Below are 24,846 nucleotides of genomic sequence, written 5' to 3'. Positions count from 1 at the left end.
AGATATATCAAATAAACAAATTATATATAACAAAGTCACTATTACATTATTCAAATTGGTTACAATTTGCATTATAGTCCCTAAACATATCACACAGACTGACATTTATGACACTGACAGATGCATGCCCTTCATATATGGTATGTTCTATTTTTGCACAATATTTTGCACTATTTAGTACAATAGTTTAAGATACGTTATTCCCAAGGAGATATTATTGTATGTTAGTTTTTTTGTTTGTTGGTCTCACAATGCATATTATCCGAAGTTTGGAAGCCATGAGCTAGATACAATTTAAAACAGAAAAATAAATAAATAAGTAAATATTTTTATTCAGAGTTTTTGAAAGTTCTTACTTAGCAGCTCCCATCATTTTAAACGTTTGTATATCCTGGCACTGCTGTTCTGATCTTTATGAGAATACAAAACAGACATCATATGGGCACATATAGACTACTGAAAACAGTAGCAATAGGTAAGAGCACTCACATCAAAAAAGAGGAGGGAAAGTGACAAGGTGCAAATGTATATAAGAACTAAGTATCCATTGTATAGCGCCAGCAGTGCTATTTTCAAAGGGAAACTCCTCACAGGATTTCCATTTCAAAATGTTTTTGCAGTTGTATCAGGGGGACTGTCAGCTCCATGTTTAATTTAAAAATTGCCCCTTTAAATTTTCTACATACCATTTAGTGTGCATCTTAATTTTTTTTGCAAGCTCATGCTAAAACCTTTTTAAGGTGAAGGTTAATTCTTCAAATGGGTTTCTTTTGTACACACCATGACAGGAATTACCATCATTCAGAGTATGTTTATTTATTTATATACCAACATTTGATCTGAGATATCACATCTGTATACATTCAGGTGCTGTAGATATTTCCCTATCCCCAGAAGGCTTACAATCTTTGTATCTGAGGCAATGGAGAGTAAAGTGATTTGTCCAAGGTCACAAAGAGCAACAGCAGGACTTGGACCCTGTTCTCCTGGTTCATAGCCCACTGCTCTAACCATTAGGCTATTCCTCCTCCCTCCCTGTTGAGTATGATCTCAGTCTGTCAAATTTGTTGCTAGTGCTTTTCTTACTATTTGCACTGTAAAGAAAACTACTTTCTGGAGTTTGAAAGGTGACACATAGCGAGGTGGATTCACTGCTTGATAACACCCAGACCTAAGCAGGTGTTAGCTAGTGGCCATTTACCAAGTGCTTGCAAAACAGCATGTAGAGAGAGAATACCATGCTATTTTATAGTACCTGGTAAATGGTTATTTACATAAACATACCATCATTTGCATTTGAAGCCATAGAAATTTTCTTGAGGAGCTGCTAACGTCACTAGGGACCCATTATAATGTCTACAACAAGGCCTTCTTGCATAGCATGTTATATTTAGCATTCACAAGAAGGCCTTAATGGGCATGCTAACATTTATTGCATAGGCCCCATAATATGGCTCGAAGTAATCACCCTCTGTTTTGCAAACAAAAATACACATGCAGTACAGCCACACATGACTGTGTGGCTGTACTGTGTACTGTACTGTGTGTCTGTGTGGCTGTACTGTGTACTGTACTGTGTACTGTACTGTACTGTGAAAGCACCGCCAGAGCTCCATCAGATTAACACATTTTAGTACCAGGGAGCACTACAAAATACTCTGCATTCTAGCATTATGGCCTCTTAGGCACTTTAAGAAGCCCCCGAGTATGTGCATATCTCCCAGTATGTGCACAAATGGGAAGGTAAAAAAGGGGAGCAGAATGTGGGTGGAGTATGGGCAGTCCAGATCCAGAACATATTGTAAGTAATGAAACATCATCCATGTTCCATTACTTACAGGTCTGTTCATCAGGTCTGCTTGCTTCGGTGAGTCTTCCTGTGCTTTGGATCCGCGTTCCTGTCTTGTCTTGGTGTTCCTGGTTCCTGACTTCGGATTGGCAAGCAGTGATTCTCTGGTGTGTGACTTCAGATTGGCAAGTGGTGATCCCTCGGTGTGTGACCTTGGACTGGTAAGCGACATCCCTAAGGCACCTGACCTTGGACTCCTTTTTGACCGTCATCTTCAAGGGCCCGCCTAAGTCCCAGCGGCCCGGGTCCCTACGGGCTCCTCCCTGGGGGACCGCGGGTCTCCGGCGGTGAAGCTCCAGTCAGCCCTTGCACCGAGCTCCTTGACCCCTCAAACATTCACCTAAGTCCCAGCGGTCTGGGTCTCTACAGGCTCCTCCTGGGGGGACCACAGACTTCCAGTGGCAAAGACACAGCTCCTCTCTTCTCGTCTCTGCGTCCACCTCCATAGTCGCCTCAGTCTCCAGTGCCGAGGGTCAGCTGGTCACGTCTCCTGCTCTGCCTCTCCACCCGACGGGAGAATCTACGGATCTTCTCCTAAGGTATACTATCCTCCCGTCGGTCCAAGGGTTCACAAGCCGAGCATAACAGATTGCCAAGTCCATGGACCCAGCAGAGGCATCCGCCCACCAGGCCATTCCGGGAATGGCCCAGCGCCTGATGGACCAGCAAAGAACCCTGGATGCCCTGGTTTCTTCAGTGCAGAGCTTGAACCAACGCTTCAATGCGTTATGAATCCTATGCTGCCATCTCCGCCTGCGGCTTCTGGAGGTTGTCCGGTAATCCGCTTGCCCACACTGCCATGTTTTTCTGGGGAAAAAACCCAGGCCATCCTGTAAATGGTGATGAGTTAGGGAAGAGAAAATGTGCAAGATGATTTGATTTTCATATCTATGTGTATGTTTTCAAGCATGCAGCTGACCTGCAGAAAAAGAAGGTGCAAGGACCAAGAACCCTGTAGCAGCACCAGTTTAAGGAATTTTCAGGCTGTTCAACACCAGATTTGGAGGGTCCCCATAACCCACCTTCCACAGCAGGGAAAGTTCCAGCACCCCACTGCTGTGTGGCAGCAAAACCAGCAGTTTTTTTATAAATCCCCATAGGGAGATAACAAGGTGTGGAACAGAGAAAGCATTTTATTTTTTAGTTCCCAGCAGAGCAGAAGTAAAAGCAAAACACTGACGTGAGCAGAAGAGACACAGGGAGTATTGGGAGCTATATTTCTCTGCCGCTCCCAGTTGGCTCGCTCAGGATCCCTAGGAATAGTGGGGCCCAATTCAGTCGCATGGATTGCTATAACCTTAAACCAGGTGACCCTGTAGCTACCCACAAAAGTACCATGGAACTTGTACCTGTTCGGGCAACTTGAAATTGCCCTCTGTAGACTGGAGTCAGTCAAACATTCCTGTCGGGCCTCTCAGATGCCATTTCCAAATGTAGGATGCGATTATTTTAAATTCTGATTGTACATTTTTCTAAATCCCAATAGTGTTTTGTACAAATCAAAAGATTAAAGAGCCATCATTGATTTTAACAGTTGATAATTATTGGATTATGGTAAATATGAGTCTTCAAGACTTTTCAAATCCAGATTTCCCTTTGCAATGACAGTGCTTACTAGACAGTGGGTTGAAGTAATGCTTCCCTTCTCTATAGCTTCCACAGGATACCAAACTCTGAAAAGCCTGTGTGACAATGCATACTGTTGTTTAAATATAATAAATTCATGTATATAATAGAAATTTAAAGTGCTTACAAGGGTCATCTCTTCGCAGTCATTTGATGCTTGCGGTAGAGTAAATTTTTAATGGGACCTCTCCACTATACACCTCTCAGCCTTGTAAGTGTACATTGATCTGTTCTAATTAGCCCAGCAGAGTACATCAGACATCAGAGAACATGAACAATATTATTTAATACAGCGAGGAGCTCAGATTTTTACAAACTCAGCACTTGTACACATTGACTTGTACAGCATGAGCACTATTATTTTTACTCAGTTTGCTTGCGTCGTTGTTTGTCTGGTAATGGGATGTAAAGGCTGCTGCCTGGAACATGAGCCAAATGAAGGCATGGGTCAGCCTCCGAAAGTTTAACTGCCTCATCCTTTCTTCTCAGCAAGATTCTTCCAAGGCTGCTCAGGCCCACTCCAGGTGAGTTTGATTCACCCAATTTCAGGGCTTGAAAAAAATGCAGGAGTGAAAGGTGTCCAGCAGCCTCTACATATAAACAATTTCTTCCTGTCCTACCTTACAAAAAACCACAACGAAGGGGAAGCATACCGTTAGGATTTTTGCCTACAGGCGTTTCTTGCAGACTGTCAGAAGATTCCATCTGAAGAGCCACATAATACATTATTTCTCTCATTCTATTCTCAGCTCCTCTTAATGTATCCTTTTTTTTTTTTTGAGTACATGCCCCTTCTGGATAGCATCATACATACCTGGAAAAGGGGAAGAGGAAACACACTGAGCTGGTTCAGTGGGCCTCTTTTGTATTTACCACTTTGTTGTGGCACACATATTACATTAGTGCACATCAAGGCACTGTGCCTGTGGGCAGCCAGTTTTGCAGACTCAAGTATATTGGGGCAGTAGTGGTCTGTGAAGCCAAATCCCCAGTGGGCCTCTTTTGTAGTAACAAGCTCAGTGTGTGCACACATTAAATTAGTGCACATCAAGGCACTGTGCTCGTGGGCAGCCAGTTTTGCAGACTCAAGTATATTGGGTCAGTGGGTGTCTGTGAAGCCAAATCCCCAGTGGGCCTCTTTTGTAGTTACCACTTTGTTGTGTGCACACATATTACATTAGTGCACATCAAGGCACTGTGCCTGTGGGCAGCCAGTTTTGCAGACTCAAGTATATTGGGGCAGTAGTGGTCTGTGAAGCCAAATCCCCAGTGGGCCTCTTTTGTAGTAACAAGCTCAGTGTGTGCACACATTAAATTAGTGCACATCAAGGCACTGTGCTCGTGGGCAGCCAGTTTTGCAGAATCAAGGATATTGGGACAGTGGGTGTCTGTGAAGCTAAGTCCCCAGTGGGCCTCTTTTGTAGTTACCACTCTGTTGTATGCACACACATTACATTAGTGCACATCAAGGCACTGTGCCCATGGGCAGCCAGTTTTGCAGACTCAGGTATATTGGGACAGCAGTGGTCTGTGAAGTCAAATCTCTAGTGGGCCTCTTTTGTAGTTACCACTTTGTTGTGTGCACACACATTACATTAGTGCACATCAAGGCACTGTGCCTCTGGGCAGGCAGTTTAGCAGACTCAAGTATATTGGGACAGCAGAGGTCTGTGAAGCCAAATCCCCAGTGGGCCTCTTTTGGAAAGAATTCTTTTAATTGAAATCCCTAGTAGGCAGTGACATTAAATCCATAATGTCAGGGAAAGCTAGTTGTGGTCGAGTGATTGGGACTGGCAGAGGAGGCACTTCAAAAGGCACTAGTGCCAGTCCCCCATTAAAGTTAAAAAAGGGACCTGTTGCAATCTAAACTCTTTGGAGGGGCAGGCAGTTCCATCTGGAAAAAAATGAAATGTAAACATGATGCATCGCCACCACCTTTTCTGACCCTGTAGTTTTGGAGGTGAGGGATGTGGAGGCTGAGTCATGCCAGAGAAAATGTTGACACCCAAAAGCAGCAGTGGGACAACAGTCTCGACTTAGTGTTGACAATGTAGCTCAAGCACTGTTTGCTTCTGATTCAGATGAAGAATCATCTTGTGTGGGATTCTCATCAGAAACAGAAGCAGTAATAGCTGATGAAGTTTTAGGAGAATCCATTAGTCCTGTCTTAGCCTCCACTTCAGTGCAGCAGGGGAGAGATGAAACTGATGATGAGGAGGAGGAGGAAGAGCAGTCAGCGCAGGCACAGAGTGTGACTAATGCCCCTGGCATTGCTTCTCAGGGTGCACCCACTACTTCAGCTCCAGTGCCAGCATCCACCCTCAAGGCTATACAGAAGGGAGGATCACGAAAGACATCTGCGATCTGGAGCCACTTTAAAGTGACGGAGGACCCACATTTTGCTCGATGTAATTACAGTAGCAGGCGCTATTAGCAGAGGCAAGCAAATGGGACATCTATCTAATTTTGGCATGATGCATCATATGAAGAGGCAACACCCAACAACAGTACTGCCATCTGGGAATGGTGGCAGTACCAGTCAGGGGACCCCTTCTAAGCAGTGTAAAGTGGTTGAAAAGGAGCAGAGTCACCCCACGCCCTGAGCCCCTTCTAGCAGGCAGGTGGCAGACCAGCAACCCCCTGACATATGGCAGAAGCGACAACACACCATGGAGGAAATGGAGTGGAGTGTGGTAATGCTATCCCGGGGTAGGAGGCAGGCAGCCTCAAAAGTTGTAACTAGGAGCATTGGGGAAATGATTGCTCTTGATGACCAGCCCCTACAGATAGTGGAGAATGTGGGTTTCAAGCATTTTCTGAAGGTCGTAGTTCCAAATTACATAGTCCCCTCCAGAACCATATTTAGCAGAAAGGTCATCCCCAGTCTGTACAAGCAGTGTCGCAGTCGCATCCAAGCGCTGCTAGCTAAGGCAGAGGGGAGTGTGATTTCACCTGCGATATTTGGAATGCCATGAATGCTGCACACTCTTACCTCTCCCTGACAGCACACTGGTGACCCTGGCTGAGGCAGGGGCAGGCAGCAGCTCTATTGGTGAACAAGTATCAGGGTGGAGGTGGGCTTTACTGCACACCCACCTGACGGACCAGGCCCATACCGCAGCCAACATTCTAGCATGCATCAGATAGATGCTGGAGGGCTGGCAACTACACCAGCGAGACAGGAATCCTCAGGCAGGGTTCTTAACCACGGTGCAAACATGGTTAAGGCAATAATCGAGGGGCGCTTTAAGAACATCCAATGTTTTGCACACACTCTGCACCTGGTAGTGAAGTCAGCTCTGTGGTTGGAGTCCAAGCACCAAGAGAATTGATACCTGCAGGACTTAATACACAAGTGCAGGAACATAGCAGCTCACTTCCACAGAAGTGTGAAGGCGGGGCAGGTTCTCTGACAAAAGCAGACTGATTTGGAGATGCCTCACAAGCGTCTCATTCAAGACATTGCCACCCAGTGGAATTCCACCTATATGATGCTGCAGAGGTTAGTGGAGCTGCAAACACCACTTCATGAACTTTCTGGTTCAATGGACATAGGTGTACAGAATCTGCTAGGGCATCATGATTGGTTAGTCATGAGTCAACTGGTAAAACTCCTGCAGCCCTTCAAGGATGCAATGGAGGAGCTGAGTTCCAGAAATGCCACCTTGTCTGACATCATCCCTATTGTTAATTTCCTGGATGAAAATTTGGAGGCCTTTAAACAGGAAGAGGGAATGACAGCTGAGGTGCTGCATTGTCTGGATGTTTTGCAGCAGCATGTGCAAGAGAGATTAAGGCCTTTAACAGAAGAGCATACGTACATGCTCGCCACAGTCTGTGATCCCCGTGTGAAAGGGAAACTCGCCCTACAGTACGATTGTCGCCTATTGGTGAAGGACCTGCTGTTAGCAAAAGTCTGTGAACAGGAGCACCATAGGCAGAGACAGATTAGGCGTGAAGCAGAGGAGGAAACAGCTGGCACTTCAGAGAGTTGTGCTAGCCCAAGCAGGAGCAGCACTCTGTCAGTGACAGCTAGTACCTCCTCTTCCTCCACTTCAGTATGCCAAAGGCATGTTGCTCATAAAGATTCATATTTTGTGCTATGGGCTAGAGAGAAAGCAGCTGGCAAGAGTGACTCTGTAGCCACCCAAGCAAAGGAGATATCAGCACAACTGTCAGTGACACGATATCTCTCAGAGCCTATAGAGGACATGCAGACAGATCTGCTGGCATATTGGGCACACAATTCCACGTCTGGCCACACCTAAAAGTGGCTCAGTGATATCTGTCATGTCCACCAACCAGTGTGCCCAGTGAACGTGTATTTTCAATGACAGGGGATATCATGAGCCCTCACCACTCAAGGCTGGCACCAGAGTTGATGGAAATGCTAGTGTTTTTGAAAATAATCCTGCCTTTGCTTGGTTTTCCAAATTTTCCCTGTGCATGACAAGATGAATAAAATGCTGTGCCTGTCCGTCTACTGTCCAGGCCGTACGTCCCTACAAGGGCCTGACCTGAAACGCTGTGCCTATCCGTCCACTGTCCAGGCCGTACGTCCCTACAAAGGCCTGACCTCTATCCTCGAATGCTGTGCTTGTTCATCCAGGCTTTATGTTCCTACGAGGGCTTGACCTGTATCCTCTAATGATGTGCCTGTTCATCCAGGCTTTATGTTCCTATGAGGGCTTGACCTGTATCCTCTAATGATGTGCCTGTTCGTCCAGGCTTTGCATCCCTATGAGGGCCTGATCTCTATCCTCAAATGCTGCGCCTGTCAGTCCAGGCCTTATGTCCCTACAAGGGCTTGACCTGTATCCTCTAATGCTGTGCCTGTCCATCCAGGCCTTATGTCCCTATGAGGGCTTGACCTGTATCCTCTAATGCTGTGCCTGTTTGTCCAGGCTTTATGTTCCTATGAGGGCTTGACCTGTATCCTCTAACAATGTGCCTGTTCGTCCAGGATTTATGTCCCTACAAGGGCTTGACCTGTATCCTCTAATGCTGTGCCTATGAGGGCTTGACCTATATCCTCTAATGCTGTGCCTGTTCATCCAGGCTTTACATTCCTATGAGGGCTTGACCTGTATCCTCTAATGCTGTGCCTGTTCATCCAGGCTTTTACGTCCCTATGAGGGCCTGACCTCTATCTTCGAATGCTGTGCCTGTCCGTCCAGGATTTATGTCCCTAGGAGAGTTTGACCTTGAATGCTGGGCCTATCTGTCCAGGCTTTATGCCCCTAAAAGGGCTTGACCTTTATCCTCGATTGCTGTGCCTGTCCATTCACATTTGGAATGTACGAACATAAAAAGCTGACTTAAGATGTTTGGAGCTTGCATATTTCATATGCTCAATAGTTTTCATGACCTTCATAATATGGGGGCCATGTTCCCTAAATCTTTCTTAGGTGCTAACATTAATGTTTCTTCTCGTACTATAGAAAAGGTGGTAGTTACACTCTAGTTCATCCTCTGTCCCATAGTTTAAAGAGGCACTGTAGGGTACATAGGTCGATATTGTAGATTTGGGCAGGAGATGACATCTTTTGGTCCTAACGGCTGAACCCTCATTGCAAAGGGAAACCTCAGTCTCTGGCAATTCAAAATACTAATCCTTCACAGGATGGATCCTTAAATAAAACAAACAATTTTCTTTTAGTTTCAGGGCAGAGCAGAGAACCTCCTCCACCTTGTTCATGTAGTCATGATCTGTTTGCACATGCTTAAATCCTAACAATTTGTACCATTGTACACTCTAGGGGCCAACCCATTCCGGGGAGCCCTTCCCTGCTCAAAGGAAAGGGAACTCTCCCTGGGGTAGCCAGCCTATCTCTTAGTACCTGTTGACCCTTGTTGAACTGCTGTTCACAGTGAGACCTCCTCCATGTCACCATGCTTTGAAGGCTCATGCTTCACTCTAGGGGCCAACCCATTCCAGGGAGCCCTTCCCTGCTCAAAGGAAAGGGAACTCTCCCCGGTGTTGCAGCCTATATCTTAGTACCTGTTGACCCATGTTAAACCGCTGTTCACATGGCACTCTGCTCCATGTCATCACGCTTTGAAGGCTCGTGTTACACTCTAGGGGCAAACCCATTCCAGGGAGCCCTTTCCTGTGCAAAGGAAAGGGAACTCTCCCTGAGGCCAGCCTGTCTTGTCCCTATCAAAACCACAGGGACCTGTCTTCCTTGACTCTGCCAGCCTGTCTTGCCCCTATCAGCTTTCTGCCACTCTGCTTTGCTGCCATACACCAGATGACTCACTTAACTCCTTTTGGTGTTCTTACCACTATCATAGTTGCTCAGTGTGTTGGTGCTAGTCTTTCTGCTTGCTATGTTCCCCCTTCATTATGCTGTAGGATGTTGATGCCACTTGTCTTGCCACTTTGCCTGTTGTGCTGCCTTCGAGGGTTCATGCATCTGTTATCGGTGCTCTCTTTTTATTTATTTATTTGCAATTTTTGTATACCGACATTCGTTAGGCAAACATCACATCGGTTTCCATGTAACATAAAACTGGCCAACATGGCTTTACAATGAAACTGATAATGGAACTGAGGTGTGTTTTTGACACTCGCTACTGTGCTTTGTGCCTCTGTTAAAGCACTCTTGCCACTTCTGGTACCCCTTTCCCCCTTTACAGTGCCTTAGGCTATTCATGCCACTTTTGTGCCACTTTGCCACAGTCTAAGTACCTTGGAGCTCTTTTCTTGTTCTGATGATTGCTCCCCAGAAGTTTCATCAGAATTGATAAGGAAAACCTCAATTCTGCAGCCAAAAATAGGCTGCAAATACTTCCCCCATTGACTTTAATGGGAATCGGAAAACGAATAAAACATTTAAGGAGCAACGGATTTAAGGAGCCGGATTTAAGGAGCAACGGATCGGGCCGTCCATTGCTCCTTAAATGATTTTAGAGAACTACCCATATTCCATTTTAAATAAGTATGTCTTTAAAGATTTAAACTGTTTTGACAAGTCATCTGCCTCAATTCAGTTGGAAAACTCTTCTAGAACTTGGGAGCAGTGAACAAAAATGCTCTTTCATGTTTTCATCCAAACATGCCATCTTATAGAGGGAACATAAGAAGCAGAATGTAAGGAGTGGGCTGGGTTATACATTCTCAAAAAGGCATTTGCTCAAGGAAAGGAATCAGGCTTTAAGAAGTTGAAAACTATAACTGCAATATTATACAACATCTACTTTTGAATGGGCAGCCAGTATAAAGACTGTCTTACAGGGATGATGTTTCTTGCATGTTTGTGCCAGCAATAAGGTGAGCTGGCAAATTATGGAGTAGATTGTACATTTTCAGAATGTAAACAAGAAGAGTGTTACGGTCCCGGGCCGTTTCCCGGGACCTTCCCCTACCTCGCGGCCTGGATCGGCCGCAGCGCGCCTTCCGCGGCTTACCCCAGCCGCAAGCAATCTTTCAAGGGCGACCGGGTCTGATTCGCGGCCTACCGCAGCGCTCCCCAGGGGAGGGAGACGCTGTCGACGGCCCGCGGCTGGCCCCTCCCCCTAGGCGCGCGCGCGTCGGGAGCTTACATTTAAAGGGGCCAGTGCGGGAAATGCTGGTCAGCTCCCCGGGTGACGTCAAACGCTGCCGGGTTACTTAACCCGGCAGCTACTACAGGACCTCGCCTTGCAACGAGGTTCTTCAGGTTTCCTGACTGCTAGTTGCTGCGAACACTTGGACTGCTCTCATCTCGACCCGGCTTGTTTCCTGACTTGTCTCCTGCTTCCGCCCCTTGGTTTTGGTATTGATGTCTGACTTCTGGCTTCTGACCTGGCTCCGTTCCACGACACCGTCTTCAGCTTCTGTCCCTGGCTTGGCTTCGTCTTCTGACCTTCTGGCTTCTGACCCGGCTCCGTTCCACGACACCAGCTTCTGTCCCTGGCTTGGCTTCGTCTTCTGACCTTCTGGCTCCTGACCCGGCTTGCTCCTGGACTCCGACTTCGGCTTCCTCCTCATCTCAGGTATCTGGTACTCGCTGGCCCAGAGGTTTCTCCTAATTCCCAGCGGCTCAGGCTCTCACGGGCTCCTCCCGGGGGAGCCGCGAGCTTCTGAGGGTGAAGACTCTCCTTTCACTTGTGTCCAGCCGTCGTCCGTCTCTTCGGCCGCTGCCTGGGTCCTTGGTCGCATAGGACTCCACCTAAGTCCAAGAGGTCCAAGGGCTCCTCCTGGGGGGACCTCGGACTTCCAGTGGTGAAGTCTTCTCTGAGTCTCTCCTGAGCCGCCTCCCAGCTGGGTATGCTATGGAAGGCTATGGCCTTCCATAGCATGCCATCCTCTGTCCTAACCGGCCCAAGGGTCCACGACCGTAACAAAGAGGGAGAATCATGTGCAATCATATGAAAGTCTGAGGCATACAGTAAAGGTTTTAAATCACAAACCATTCATAGTTTAAGGAAACAAATGACTAGAGATGTGAATCGTGTCCTCGATCGTCTTAACGATCGATTTCGGCTGGGAGGGGGAGGGAATCATATCGTCGCCATTTGGGTGTTTAGAGTATCGTGAAAATCGTTAAAATCGTGAACCGGCACACTAAAACCCCCTAAAACCCACCCCCGACCCTTTAAATTAAATCCCCCACCCTCCCGAACCCCCCCCCAAATGCCTTAAATTACCTGGGGGTCCAGCGGCGGTCCGTAGCTAAATCGGGGGAAGGGGGAGGGCAGGAAAACCGGCACACTAAAACACCCTAAAACCCACCCCCGACCCATTAAATCCCCCACCCTCCCGAACCCCCCCAAATGCCTTAAATTACCTGGGGGTCCAGCGGCGGTCCGTAGCTAAATCGGGGGAAGGGGGAGGGCAGGAAAACCGGCACACTAAAACCCCCTAAAACCCACCCCCGACCCTTTAAATGAAATCCCCCACCCTCCCGAACCCCCCCCCCCAAATGCCTTAAATTACCTGGGGGTCCAGCGGTGGTCCGGAACGGCCTCCTGCAATTGAATCGTGTTGTCTTCAGCCGGCGCCATTCTGCGCCGCCATTTTACAAAATGGCGGCGCAAAATGGCGGCGGCCATGGACCAACACGATTCGACTGCAGGAGGTCATTCCGGACCCCCGCTGGACTTTTGGCAAGTCTTGTGGGGGTCAGGAGGCCCCCCCAAGCTGGCCAAAAGTCCCTGGGGGTCCAGCGGGGGTCAGGGAGCGATTTCCTGCCGCGAATCGTTTTCCGTACGGAAAATGGCGCCGGCAGGAGATCGACTGCAGGAGGTCCTTTAGCGGGGGTTCCGGACCCTGGCTGAACGACCTCCTGCAGTCGATCTCCTGCCGGCGCCATTTTCCGTACGGAAAACGATTCGCGGCAGGAGATCGCTCCCGGACCCCCGCTGGACCCGGCCAGCTTGGGGGGGCCTTCTGACCCCCACAAGACTTGCCAAAAGTCCAGCGGGGGTCCGGAACGACCTCCTGCAGTCGAATCATGTTGGTCTATGGCCGCCGCCATTTTGCAAAATGGCGGCGCAGAATGGCGCCGGCTGAAGACAACACGATTCAATTGCAGGAGACCGTTCCGGACCGCCGCTGGACCCCCAGGTAATTTAAGGCATTTGGGGGGGGGGGTTCGGGAGGGTGGGGGATTTAATTTAAAGGGTCGGAGGTGGGTTTTAGGGTGTTTTAGTGTGCCGGTTTTCCTGCCCTCCCCCTTCCCCCGATATACGATTTTTTGATGATAAATCGGGGGAATTGGTATTGTATCTTGGCCCTAACGATTTTTGACGATTTAAAATATATCGGACGATATTTTAAATCGTCAAAAAACGATTCACATCCCTACAAATGACTGCTTTAATCTGTTGTTGAAAGGATAGTCTGGAATCAGTCCAGACATCTAAACTTTTGAGATGAGATGAATTAGGCAGTTTAGGAATTGAGCTGGAATACAACAGAATAAAAAGTTATTCATTATGATTTGTCCTGCTTCTTCTTTGTCCCATCTCCACCTGGCTCCATTCTGTCTGGCTTGTAGTAAAAAGAAAATGCATTGCTTTACTTTTCTCATATACTTTAATGGTACTAAACCCAATGATCTAAAAAAGATTCGTTTGTGGGTCTTGTTATTTCATTCCAGTTGCAATGAGCCAAATGAAAAGTCAACCCATTCATGGCATTTTCCTATTTTGATTCAAATAAATGTAAATCCTTACCATTAATTAATTTACAATGGTGTCATTAGTAGAGACAGCAACAGATAATCAACATCCATTTTTCAGGAGTGGAAAATCAAGCTTCTAGAACTTCTGGACATAATTTTCCTTTCAATAGTTCTGAACCCTGACACCGCCATAATGAGGAGATCTGAAAGGCAGATTCCTGATCACCCACAACCCTTCTTTCTGCGTCTGAGATATACTGTCTCCTATTGCACAATTCTACCAATGCTGACTGTGTGCACATTTTTAGAAGACACTTTACAGAAAGATTGCTTGTTGCTGTTCCATGCTTAATTTTTAGGGAACTGGAGGTCTTGTTGTGTTGTAAGATGTGAATTCTCAATGCCCTTCATTTTATGAGAAGTATTCTAAGGTCATGGGCAATGATTTAAAACCATAAAACAACAGATTTGGATTCATATCCAGGCTGGGAAAAATACTATTATGGTGATATATCAAGAGAAGAAATAATTAAAGCATTCAGTAGGAGATGTTAGATTTTTATGTGATGGTAAAATAAAAGGGTGGAGAAGGGGCAGCTGGGTGTCAGATTAAGTATGGGAACTTGTATGTTTATCTATTCAGGATGATAATTCAAGAGGAAAACAACAAAAATTGACTTAGACAGAGAGTGATATCCTCCAAGTAGTCAAGCGTTTATAGCTGGCAGCTGTAATATATTCTTAGCAGTGTAGAACAGAGTAATTTTACATCCTGGATGTGCCAATTGATCTTTATTTGCCACCATCTATTAAGCAATGTGATTTACAATTAGTCATGATCCAGAATTATGCTAGAGGTACTACAGGGAGGACACTACTCCCTGAACAACTTATACCCTGGAGGAGTTTATCACTGACATCGTCCTCCTTGGGAATGAACTACTGTCTTTTCTGTTTAATAACAGATAGATAATCAATACCATAATGTTTGATATATTGACATATACAAATAAACCCATACTTTTTCAGAATAATTCTATTTTGTTTTTATAAAGAAAACATTACATTTAGATGTTGACATGGTTACCAATGTTTATTGTCATATTCCCAATCAGAGAATATCACATATTTAGAATGATATATTGCTTTCTGTATGCATATTTTTGAATGTATGCACTTATAAGGTTATAGCTGCTTATTAGAAACATAGTATACCCTTTCTTGTTCCATGCAAAGATTACCTCAGAAAACCTTCAGTTTTCCTCAGGTAGCAATAACTCTCACAGTAGGAGTTTCAGTGGTAAGTTCATTATAGCTGTTTTAAATGCAACCTATAAGTATGTACTTGAAATAATAAATATAATAAATGTTAGTCATGATTAATTAAATAAATATGTGAGGAAAGGATGGATTTTACTTTTTAATAGCATCTCTAATTCTGATATGTCATGTTTTAGATGTCACACAACAAAAATAACCAAAAAGGCTAGTACTAGAATATAACCCACAATAAAATGAGATATTGCTCACTAAACATTATTGTATTTGTTTTGGAAAAATATAGATATGTGTGCATTAACAGCTATAATTTAGAATAGTAAATATCAGCTAGATTCATCAAACCATCACATGTAATAGGAAGAGGGGTGTGTTTTATGGTAATAGCCTATTTATCACAATGTGTGCTATGCATAGGTATTACTGCAATAACTTTTTCACACTAATGCCACAATTATTGAGAGAGAGAAAGAGAGAAACTATCTACAAGGCCCTTCTAGTAGTTAGGTATTTATACCTCTATAGGAGGCCCACCTAGTAATTTGAGGTGAGGTTTAGGGAGTAATGTAGGGGTTAGGGGCCACTTTGACATGCAGAATGAGATGTATGAACAGAACAGTACACTCTTGTGACGATTTGATGTCCTTCGGAGTGAGGAAGCTCACTAAAGATGAGATTTGTATAATGTTCTCTTACCCTAGCTTGATGGAATCTCTAGGTAACATCAAGCTAGGATTTACGCGTGTAACCGGCCTTACGTGCGCCAGGCCTATTTTAAAAAGGCCCGGCGACGCGCGTAAAGCCCCAGGATGTGAGTAAGTCCTGGGGCTTTACAAAACGGGCGGAGAGGGGGCGGGGACAGAGGCCTCTGCACGGCTGCTGAGCCGGGGATCGCGCACCGGCATTTGGCTGGCACGCGCAACTTACTTCAGCCCCAAGGGCTGAAATGTTTTAAAACAAAAAAAAGAAGTCATCAAAGGTAGGGGAAGGGAAGGGAAGGTGAGGTGTGGAGGGGGGGGTAGGATGGGTTCGGTGCGCATGTTATAAAATTGGGCATACATGTGTGGGCGCTGGTATGCCTGCATGCTCCTTTTTAAAATTTACCCCTAAGTTTGTACCTGAGGCAATGTAGGGTAAAGTAATAACACGGTAAACCATAACACTTTAATAGATCGTCTGTCAGACATTGGAATTAGAGATGTGGCACTAAACTGGTTTATATCATTTTTACAGAACAGACAGTATAAGGTCAAAGTCAACAAGGATGAATCTCAACCAGTCAACTGCAACTTGGGAGTCCCACAAGGATCCTCACTCTCTCCAATCTTATTCAATATATACCTCCTCCCACTCTGCCAGCTCCTCCTCAATCTAAATCTCATATACTATCTATACGCAGACGATGTTCAGATTCTGATTCCAATTACCAAATCTCTCCAAAAAACCCTGGACTTCTGGAACTCATGCCAACATGCCATCAACAACTAGCTCTCTAGCCTCAATTTGATCCTTAATCAGAACAAAACAGAATACCTCCTCATCTCCCAAGACGGAACCTACACACAATCAATTAACAACCTGTCCTCACAACCAACTCTCTCACCACAAGTCAGAAATCTAGGAGTAATACTAGATAACCAAATGAATTACAGATCTCTCATCAAGAACATCGTAAAGGATGGATTCTTCAAATTACAAGTCTTAAAAAGACTGAGACCACTCCTCCACTTTCAAGACTTCCGATTAGTTCTACAAGCAATCATTCTCACAAAAATAGATTACTGCAATGCACTTCTATTGGGCCTCCCTGCTAACGCCATAAAACCACTTCAGATGTTGCAAAATGCGGCTGCAAGGATCCTAACCAAGACTAACAAAAGAGAACACATCTCTCCTATCGTAAAAGACCTACACTGGCTTCCCGTTAAATTCAGAATACACTTCAAAGTGCTTTCATCAATCCACAAGGCACTACATAACTTTGCCCCACTCGAGCTCAAAATCCCTCTCAAACTACACACCTCTACCAGGCCAGTGAGACAAGCCTACAAAAACAACCTTCAGATTCCACCGATAAGATCATCATTAAGTAAAAGAGCCTTCTCTACAGCCGGCCCCAAACTCTGGAACACTCTCCCGTCAGACCTCAGATTAGTGCAATGCCCCACTATATTTAAAAAAAGACTTAAGACTTGGTTATTCAATCAAGCGTTCTCATAAGCAACAGCCTGCCGAACTATTCATGCCAAGGACCCTTCTTTAGTAACCCCCCCAGAGAACTATATAGATCATATCCAGAACTCTCAGGCCTTCTTTGAATCCTTAACAGACTTAAATCCATTCCCAGATTGATACCTTGCTTCTTTGTTTTAGCCTACATTAGGCTCTGTAGCATTTACGTTATGTTATGTTATTACCCCATATAGCTGTATCCAAGTTACTTTTACCTGTTCATTGTAAGACATTAACTTGTCATTGTTCTGTTTAGAATGTAAACCGAATTGATCAGTAGCTCTGTTATTGGAAAATCGGTATATAAAAGTGCTAAATAAATAAATAAATAAATAAATAAAGTGACTTGCCCAAGGTCACAAGCAACAGCAGGACTTGAGCGCTGGTCTCCTGTCTCGTAGCCCACTGCTCTAACTACGAGGCTACTCCTCCTCCTATTTGTTGTATAAATTCTAGAATGTATAGCAACTAGAATGTAAGCATTTGAATTAACACTAAAAAGTGTGTGTAGATAATCATATCAAGTTCTTGGTTAACTAATAAATTGCAATATATTGATCTGAAATTATGCAACTTTCATGGTTTGGCCCATAGCTTATCTTTCTATAGAATTTCATGATCCACTTGAACTGTATTTGCTACAGAAGTTGCTACTTCATGCATTCCAAGAAGAGTTTGCAGAAATTGCATTTGACTATATGTAATTATGGAAATTGAAGATAGCTACAATATGTTTTTGATGTTTTTATAAATATTTATTTATATACATTTTAATTTACATAAACATATATTGCTGGAGATAACATGCATAAGTGATTAAAAAATGCAAGAAAAAGAAAACTTGAAATATTGTTTTAAATGTTTGTTATGATTATTTTCAATTACTTTAGAACTTGATTCACCCAAATTCAGGGCTTAGAATAATTTCTGGCAGAAAGTTATCTGTTATCTTTAGTGAAAAAAAATTCACAACCTATTTAAAAATAAAACTCAGCTCAGAGGTCACTTGTATCTTGGGAAGAATGAATAAACCTCATTTATTTGAGTTTCCAGGCTGGCACCTGCTTGAAATCACATAATACATTATCAATTTCATTATAATATGTATGACCCTCATTATTCCTTTTAGGATATGCAGTGGCTCCCTTGAAATAATCAATGTCTAGAAATAGGTAGAGGAAGTGCAATGAGTGATGTCAACTCAAACTAAGGGTAATCACCATACTGCATATTTAAATATGCCCCAAATCACTAGGCATGTGCAGAGGCAAAAAGTTTTCTTCATTGCGTTTGTTTTGTAGGAAGCAGACATTCATTTGGTTTTCTTCAAATGGAAAAAAAATCTGTTTATTTGTGTTATTCATTAATTTTTTTCACATTATAGCCAAAGTGGGAAGCAATGCAGCTTCTTATAGGCTCCCAAATATTTTTTTTTTTTTAAATCATTTCTAATAAAATTTGTGGGTGGATATCATCAAAGTATGAAGGCATGCCAGTGCTTCAAGACTATGTCAACATGGCACCAAAAGTGGCATGAAGAGCCCAAGGATCCCCAGTGAGGCAAAAGAGTACCAGTAGTGGCAGGAGTTCTCCAAGGCACCATCAGAGGCGCAAAGGAGCAGCATTTCCCCCATTTTGAAGCCTTGAGATCTGCCAGAGGCAGGCGTAACTTGAAGAAATAAGGTGGGGGGGGGGGATTTAGGTAGGGCTGGGGGGTGGGTTAGATAGGGGAAGGGAGGGAAAGGTGTGGGAGCTAAAAAAAAGTTCCCTCCAAGGCCACTCCAATTTTGGAGTGGCCTTGGAGGGAATGGGGAAAGATATCAGGGCTCCCCTTGGGCTCAGCATGCGTAAGGTGCACGTGTGCACCCCCTTGTGTGTGCTGACCCCAGATTTTATAACATGCGCATGCTACCGCATGCGCATGTTATAAAATTGGGTGTACTTTTGTGCACACTACATAGCGTGCACAAATGTACTCTAGGCGCATAGGAATTAAAATCGGCCCTTGAGTATACAAAGCATCAGATTACCAGGATAAAACCAAAAGTGAGCAAATACTTAGGAGAAGGGATTTGGAAAGAAATTCGAAGATGGCATGAGCAGAGGATAAAGCACCATAAGGTACCAAGAGTGGCTTAGAATGGCAGCAGCAGTAGTGTTGCTGGCAATTAAAATCAGAAATGGTGGGGGAGCAGAGCAGTGCAGCAAGAAGTGTAGAAAGAAGGCCCCACAATGTATTGCAAAGGCTGAGTCAAGAGGAAGAATGGCATCAAAACCCACCAGAGTGTGGTGAATATAAAAAGCACAAAATTATGAAAATCCCCAAAGCATAGAGTACAGTGAATTGAAAAAAAAAAGAAAAAATACATCAAAACCCTCAAGGCATACAGTGCGGGAAATCATAAACAGTACAAAGGCATTAAATCCCTAAGGCATAGAATGAGAGGACTTGAAAACAGCAAAGAGATAGCTAAACCCCCTAAGGAATAACATGCGGTAAATCACAAACAGCACATAGGCATCAAAACTCCTAAGACATAGAGGGCCTCTATTTCCTCATCCACATGATTCTCATCTCTCTGCAGTAAGCTACATGACATAACAGTCATCCTAAAGGTAACTGATGCTGATGGGAAGAAATGCACTGCGGACGATATAGTATACATGACACAGAAGAAAGGGTGCTCTGTTAAAGCTAATTGTGTGATTGTAAAGAGGTACATGATACTTACTAGAAAACTGTAAATATTAGATAGGTCCAGAAAAGTTGAACTGTTATGTACTTTTTAAATTACTGAACAGAATAAGTAGATTTAATATGAGCTGAGTGCCCCCTAGAGTGTTCTAGAAGTCAGTAATGGCATTTGAAGAAGGAGGAAAGTTCCTTTTGTCTCCTCTTGCAGTGGGTTGCAGGAATGGCACCACAGTATGTTGGCTGTGGGTGTCCTGGGAAGGCCTGTTGCATCAAGGTACAAGACATTGTAGGTTTCTTTCCATTTTTCTAATTTTTTTGGAGTGAAGAGTTTTATTTTTTCCCAAGTTTATTCCTCTTTTGGTTTGTTTCCAAGAGGAGAAAACTTTGTGTGTTGTATTTGTTCTGCCAGTAGAAGTATTTTAGGAACCTGAAGTATCTTTCTGCACTACTTATTCTTGTGGAGAAGGACTTTTGCATTAGCTGTTCAGCTGGTGCACTGGTACAACCCAGATAATGTACTGAATCTAAAGGGAAGTGAGGATAAAGTGCAAACCAAGTATTATTTGCAAGGAAGGAAGGAGAGGATATTGATGGGTACAGGAAAAACAGAAGCAAAGGGAATCAGTGAAGTCTGCATATTGGAATTTTAAGAACAAATGGGATTCAAGAGCCCATTGCTAAAGTATTTCATTCTAAGGGGAGCAAAAACCCGTGAAAGAATACACTGGAGACTTGTAACTTGCTCAAATATGGATTCATCTCTTGGAAAATCTGTACTAGGTCAAGTCATCACTGTTGACTAAATTTTGCTACAGTAAATGTATTATTTGTTGGAACACCAGCTTTAGCATGAAGAGTGTTTCTTTGAGTGACTGCAAGTTTTAATTCTTAAGAATCCTGACGATATCCCCCCCACCCCCATTCAGGACAGACAGAAACATGACTGGAATCTATCTGCTAGTACCAGTTTCCCCCAACTATTCCCCCTCTACAGTGAGGATATGACTGTGTGTGTGCATGTGTGTATGTGTGTATGTGCACAAAGGGAGGTGGGAGGGGATTGTCATGCTTAGATTGTAAACTTTTTGGGGCAGGGACTTATTGTACTTGAATACTCATAATGCTGATAGCTGCCTTGAACATTTATTGGAAAGATAAGCCAAAAATCCAAATATTTATTATTGTGACCTCCAAGGGGCTATTGTAGTAACCTATCATATAACTGAAATACTGTGAAGGATCCTGTAAGTGCATCTCCATTCCCTCTCCAGTCCTGGTGCCACACTACTCCTTTTTATTCTTTACACCAGTGGTATTCACTGACAGTCCTCAAGGGTTGCAAACAGGTCGTGTTTTCCGGATATCCCTAATGAATATGCTTGAGATAGATTTGCATGCACACTACTTCAATTGTGTGAAAATCTATCCTATGAATATTCAGTAGTTATATTCCAAAACTCTGATCTGTTTATGGCCCTGAAGGATTGGCATTGAATACCAGTGCCCTACTCTGTCTCACAACAGGCTTACAAAGTCCTTATTCACACTTCTCTTTGACTCTGTGGCAGAGATATGATTATAAGAAATTAATATGGGATGGGGGGGGGGGGGGGAGATCCACCAAGGAATTTGTTAGGGGAAGAGGTCATGTCTGACTCTTTCAATGATTAGAAATGTAGGGCAAGGAAGGAACAGAGTACCCAGAAAGTTGGAAATTCTGCCCACAATCCGGGACTTACTGTTCCCTGCCTTCCCTTCTCTATATCTGCGTCTGAGATCGGTGGCGGAAGGGTGTAGGTATTGCATATGTTGCACCTTTTCCCGTCATACTCTCCCCTTGCTTCAATTCCTTTAAATCACCCATCTTAATCCCCCTCCCTTCCCTCTCACTGACTCACCCTTTTCCTCATTCCTTTCCTTCACTTACCCATCTCATTCACTCCCTTTCTTCTCCACCTTCCCTCCATTTCCTTCCATCTCACCCCATTCTCTACCTTTTCCTTCCCCTTCCCCTCCCTTCCTCTCATTCACTTCCTTCCTTTCACTGCCTTCCTTTCCCTCAGCCTTCTCATTCACACGCTTCCCTTCCTTCCATTCCCTTCCTTTGATCAATCCTCCCTTCCCTTCTTTCTCACACCTATCCTTCTTGCTTTCTGCTCACTCTTCCATCCCTTCCTCTCTCCTCAGTCACTGGCCATCCTACCTTACCTAGAGCCACTAGCACCATTCCAGCTCCGAGCCCACGCCCTGCTCATTCCATACTGCAGCTATTCTTTGCAATGGTTTCCCAGGCAGGACTGGGGCACACTAGAGCTCAGGGACTCTCAGCTGTACACATATCACAACCTAAGTCCAGTCGGCACTCAGCTGCAGGAGCCCACTCTGTGTCTCTTCCCCTCTCGCTCTATGCATGCAACAACTCAGTGTGGGCAGATATGAAAAAGCAACACCTTTTGCCAGAAGAAGACTTGAACTGCATGCGCCTCTCTACCTGTGCTGGCGGTCTGGCGGGCTCTTCTCCTACCTGGGAAGACCTACCATGGCCAAGGACTATGCAAATTTGAGGCTTTGGCCTGGGCCTAGGCATCGGAACTAGACTTTGAGGCCTGGTCCCAATGCTTAGATAAGTCATGGACTGGGTAAGTGGAAGGTTGGGGAGGATTGGCAATTTTCCGGGTGGGAGGGACAGGTGGTAAGCACAGGAGGCTTTGGGATATGCATTTTTTTCCCTATTTTCTTTCTTTATTGGTTTTTATTACACCGGAACATATTGATGTCTAACAATGACACCTATAACCATAACAACAATGAGAACTGAGAGAAGTCACCCAGACCCTCCCACTCTCCCCCCTGCAAGAGCCAGAGTCTATCTTCCACCCTCTCAGGGTGTGGAGACACATGTTGCTGAGTTCTTGTACATATATTTGGTAATGGTTGCGGCCTGTCTGGCACTTCTCTCTCCAGGGGTCCCTGCCCAGGTATTTCCTCCAACCTACTCTCTAAGGGGGTTCCTCTCCTGGCTCCTTGGGACCTCTCCATTGCCTCACCCAGAGCTTTCTGCTGTCTTTGACCTCGCCTTCTGACTTTGCAGACCTGTGTGGCTCCTCCCCTCAGGTATCAACAAGTCACATCTCAGGCCAAGGGCCCACATACCCACAAATCTCTGGACCCGGCAGAGGTCTCGGCCTTCCAGGCCATCCCTGGCCTTGCGCAAAGGATCAGCAAACAGCAAAAGTTCTCAGAGTCTCTGGCCGCCGCCATAGACAACCTGAACTCTCGTCTAAACGCTACTGCGACTGCCACTACCACGTCTAACAAGCTCAATACCTCTACCTCTACTCCGGCTCCTTGGCTGACTGTGCCCTTGCCGGCACCACCGTGCTTTTCTGGGAATCCTCTCCTGCCGGGGGTTCCTGAACCAATGCAATATGCATTTCTGTCTTCAACCTGCCTACTTCCCAGATGTGATCACCAAGAGCACATACATCCTGGCTCTTCTGGATGGTAAGGCCTTGGCCTGGGCATCACCTCTCTGGGAGCGAGCAGATCCGGTCCTCCGGGACCTTCCAGGGTTCCTGTCCCTGTTTCGGTCTGTCTTTGAAGAACCTGGTTGACGAGCCATGTCCGGTTCATCCCTTCTACATCTTCAGCAAGGCTCTAGCCCTTTAACGGACTACGTCATTGAATTCCACACCCTTGCATCGGAATTACATTGGGACGCCGACTGCTTGTGTTCCATATTCCACAAAGGGCTGAGTCCTTGGATTAAGGATGAGCTGGCTGCTCGCGAATTGCCCTCCTCCTTGGACTCTCTGATTGACCTTACTGGGCGCATTGACCGTCGACTACAAGAATGCTCTCTGGAGTCCAGAACATCTCGGAAGGCTACACCAGGACCATCCTGAGTCAGACATTTGTCCTCTCCTAGACCAAACCCACCGCAGAATCCAGCGGAGGAGGAACCCATGCAGATGGGTAGGAGTAAACTTTCACCAAAAGAACATTGTCATCGACAATAGTCTGGCCTCTGCCTGTACTGTGGTCAGCCGGGTCATGCTATTGCCTCATGTCCGGTCTGTCCGGGAAATGTCCGGGCCTAGGATCTGATGGAGGACTTCTCCTAGGCCTAACTTCGCCATCTCCTCCACTGAACGTTCCCATATCAATAAAGATGGACAATCAAGAGTTCCACACCTTGGCACTGGTTGACTCTGGGGCTGGTGGAAACTTCATTCTAAAACAGCTCACGGAACATCTACGAATCCCTACCATCTGGTCCCCAGTTCCCCTACTTCTTTCCTCAATTCATGGGGAACCTCTTCCTGGTGAAGTTACCCACACTACAGCTCCCATCCAACAATGCATCGGAACCTTGCATGTGGAGATCATCTTGTTCCACATCTTAGACAAGACCATCCATCCCACAGTATTGGGACTACCCTGGCTTCATCAGTACACCCCACATTTTGACTGGGCCACCCTACAGCTCTCTCGCTGGGGCCCCACATGTCATGAGAATTGTTTGGAATCCATTTTGCCATTGTCTTGTATGTCAAACGCTGTGGAAATGTCAAGGAATACCATTAAATAATATTTGTTAGTGTTAAAACCTCTAATTATTGTGTCAAATGTTGATATGTGTAGGGTTTCCGTACTGTGTCCCTTCCTAAATCCATGTTTGTTAGCATGAAGAATATTGTTGTCGTCTATGTATTCTGATAGTTGATGCAGTACCACTGATTCAATGACTTTAGCTAACTTGGTCCGGATCTGCGAGGGTGATGAGTGGAAAACCGCCTTTAACACCCGAGAAGGGGATATTTCGAATACCTCATAATGCTGTTTGGGTTGTGCAATGCACCCGCGGTATTTCAAAACTTGATGAACAAGGTTTTCAGAGATATGTTATACCAGTATGTAGTCGTATATCTTGATGATATACTCGTTTTTTCACAAGACCTCGAAAGTCATCGCTGGGACATTTCTCGAGTTCTACAGCGGCCAAGGGAAATTTAACTATTCACCAAGCTGGAAAAGTGTTCATTTGAACAGGAGAC

Source organism: Rhinatrema bivittatum, chromosome 1 (genome assembly GCF_901001135.1).
Source record: "Rhinatrema bivittatum chromosome 1, aRhiBiv1.1, whole genome shotgun sequence".
Taxonomy (NCBI): domain Eukaryota; kingdom Metazoa; phylum Chordata; class Amphibia; order Gymnophiona; family Rhinatrematidae; genus Rhinatrema; species Rhinatrema bivittatum.
Note: the sequence above shows the minus strand (reverse complement) of the source record.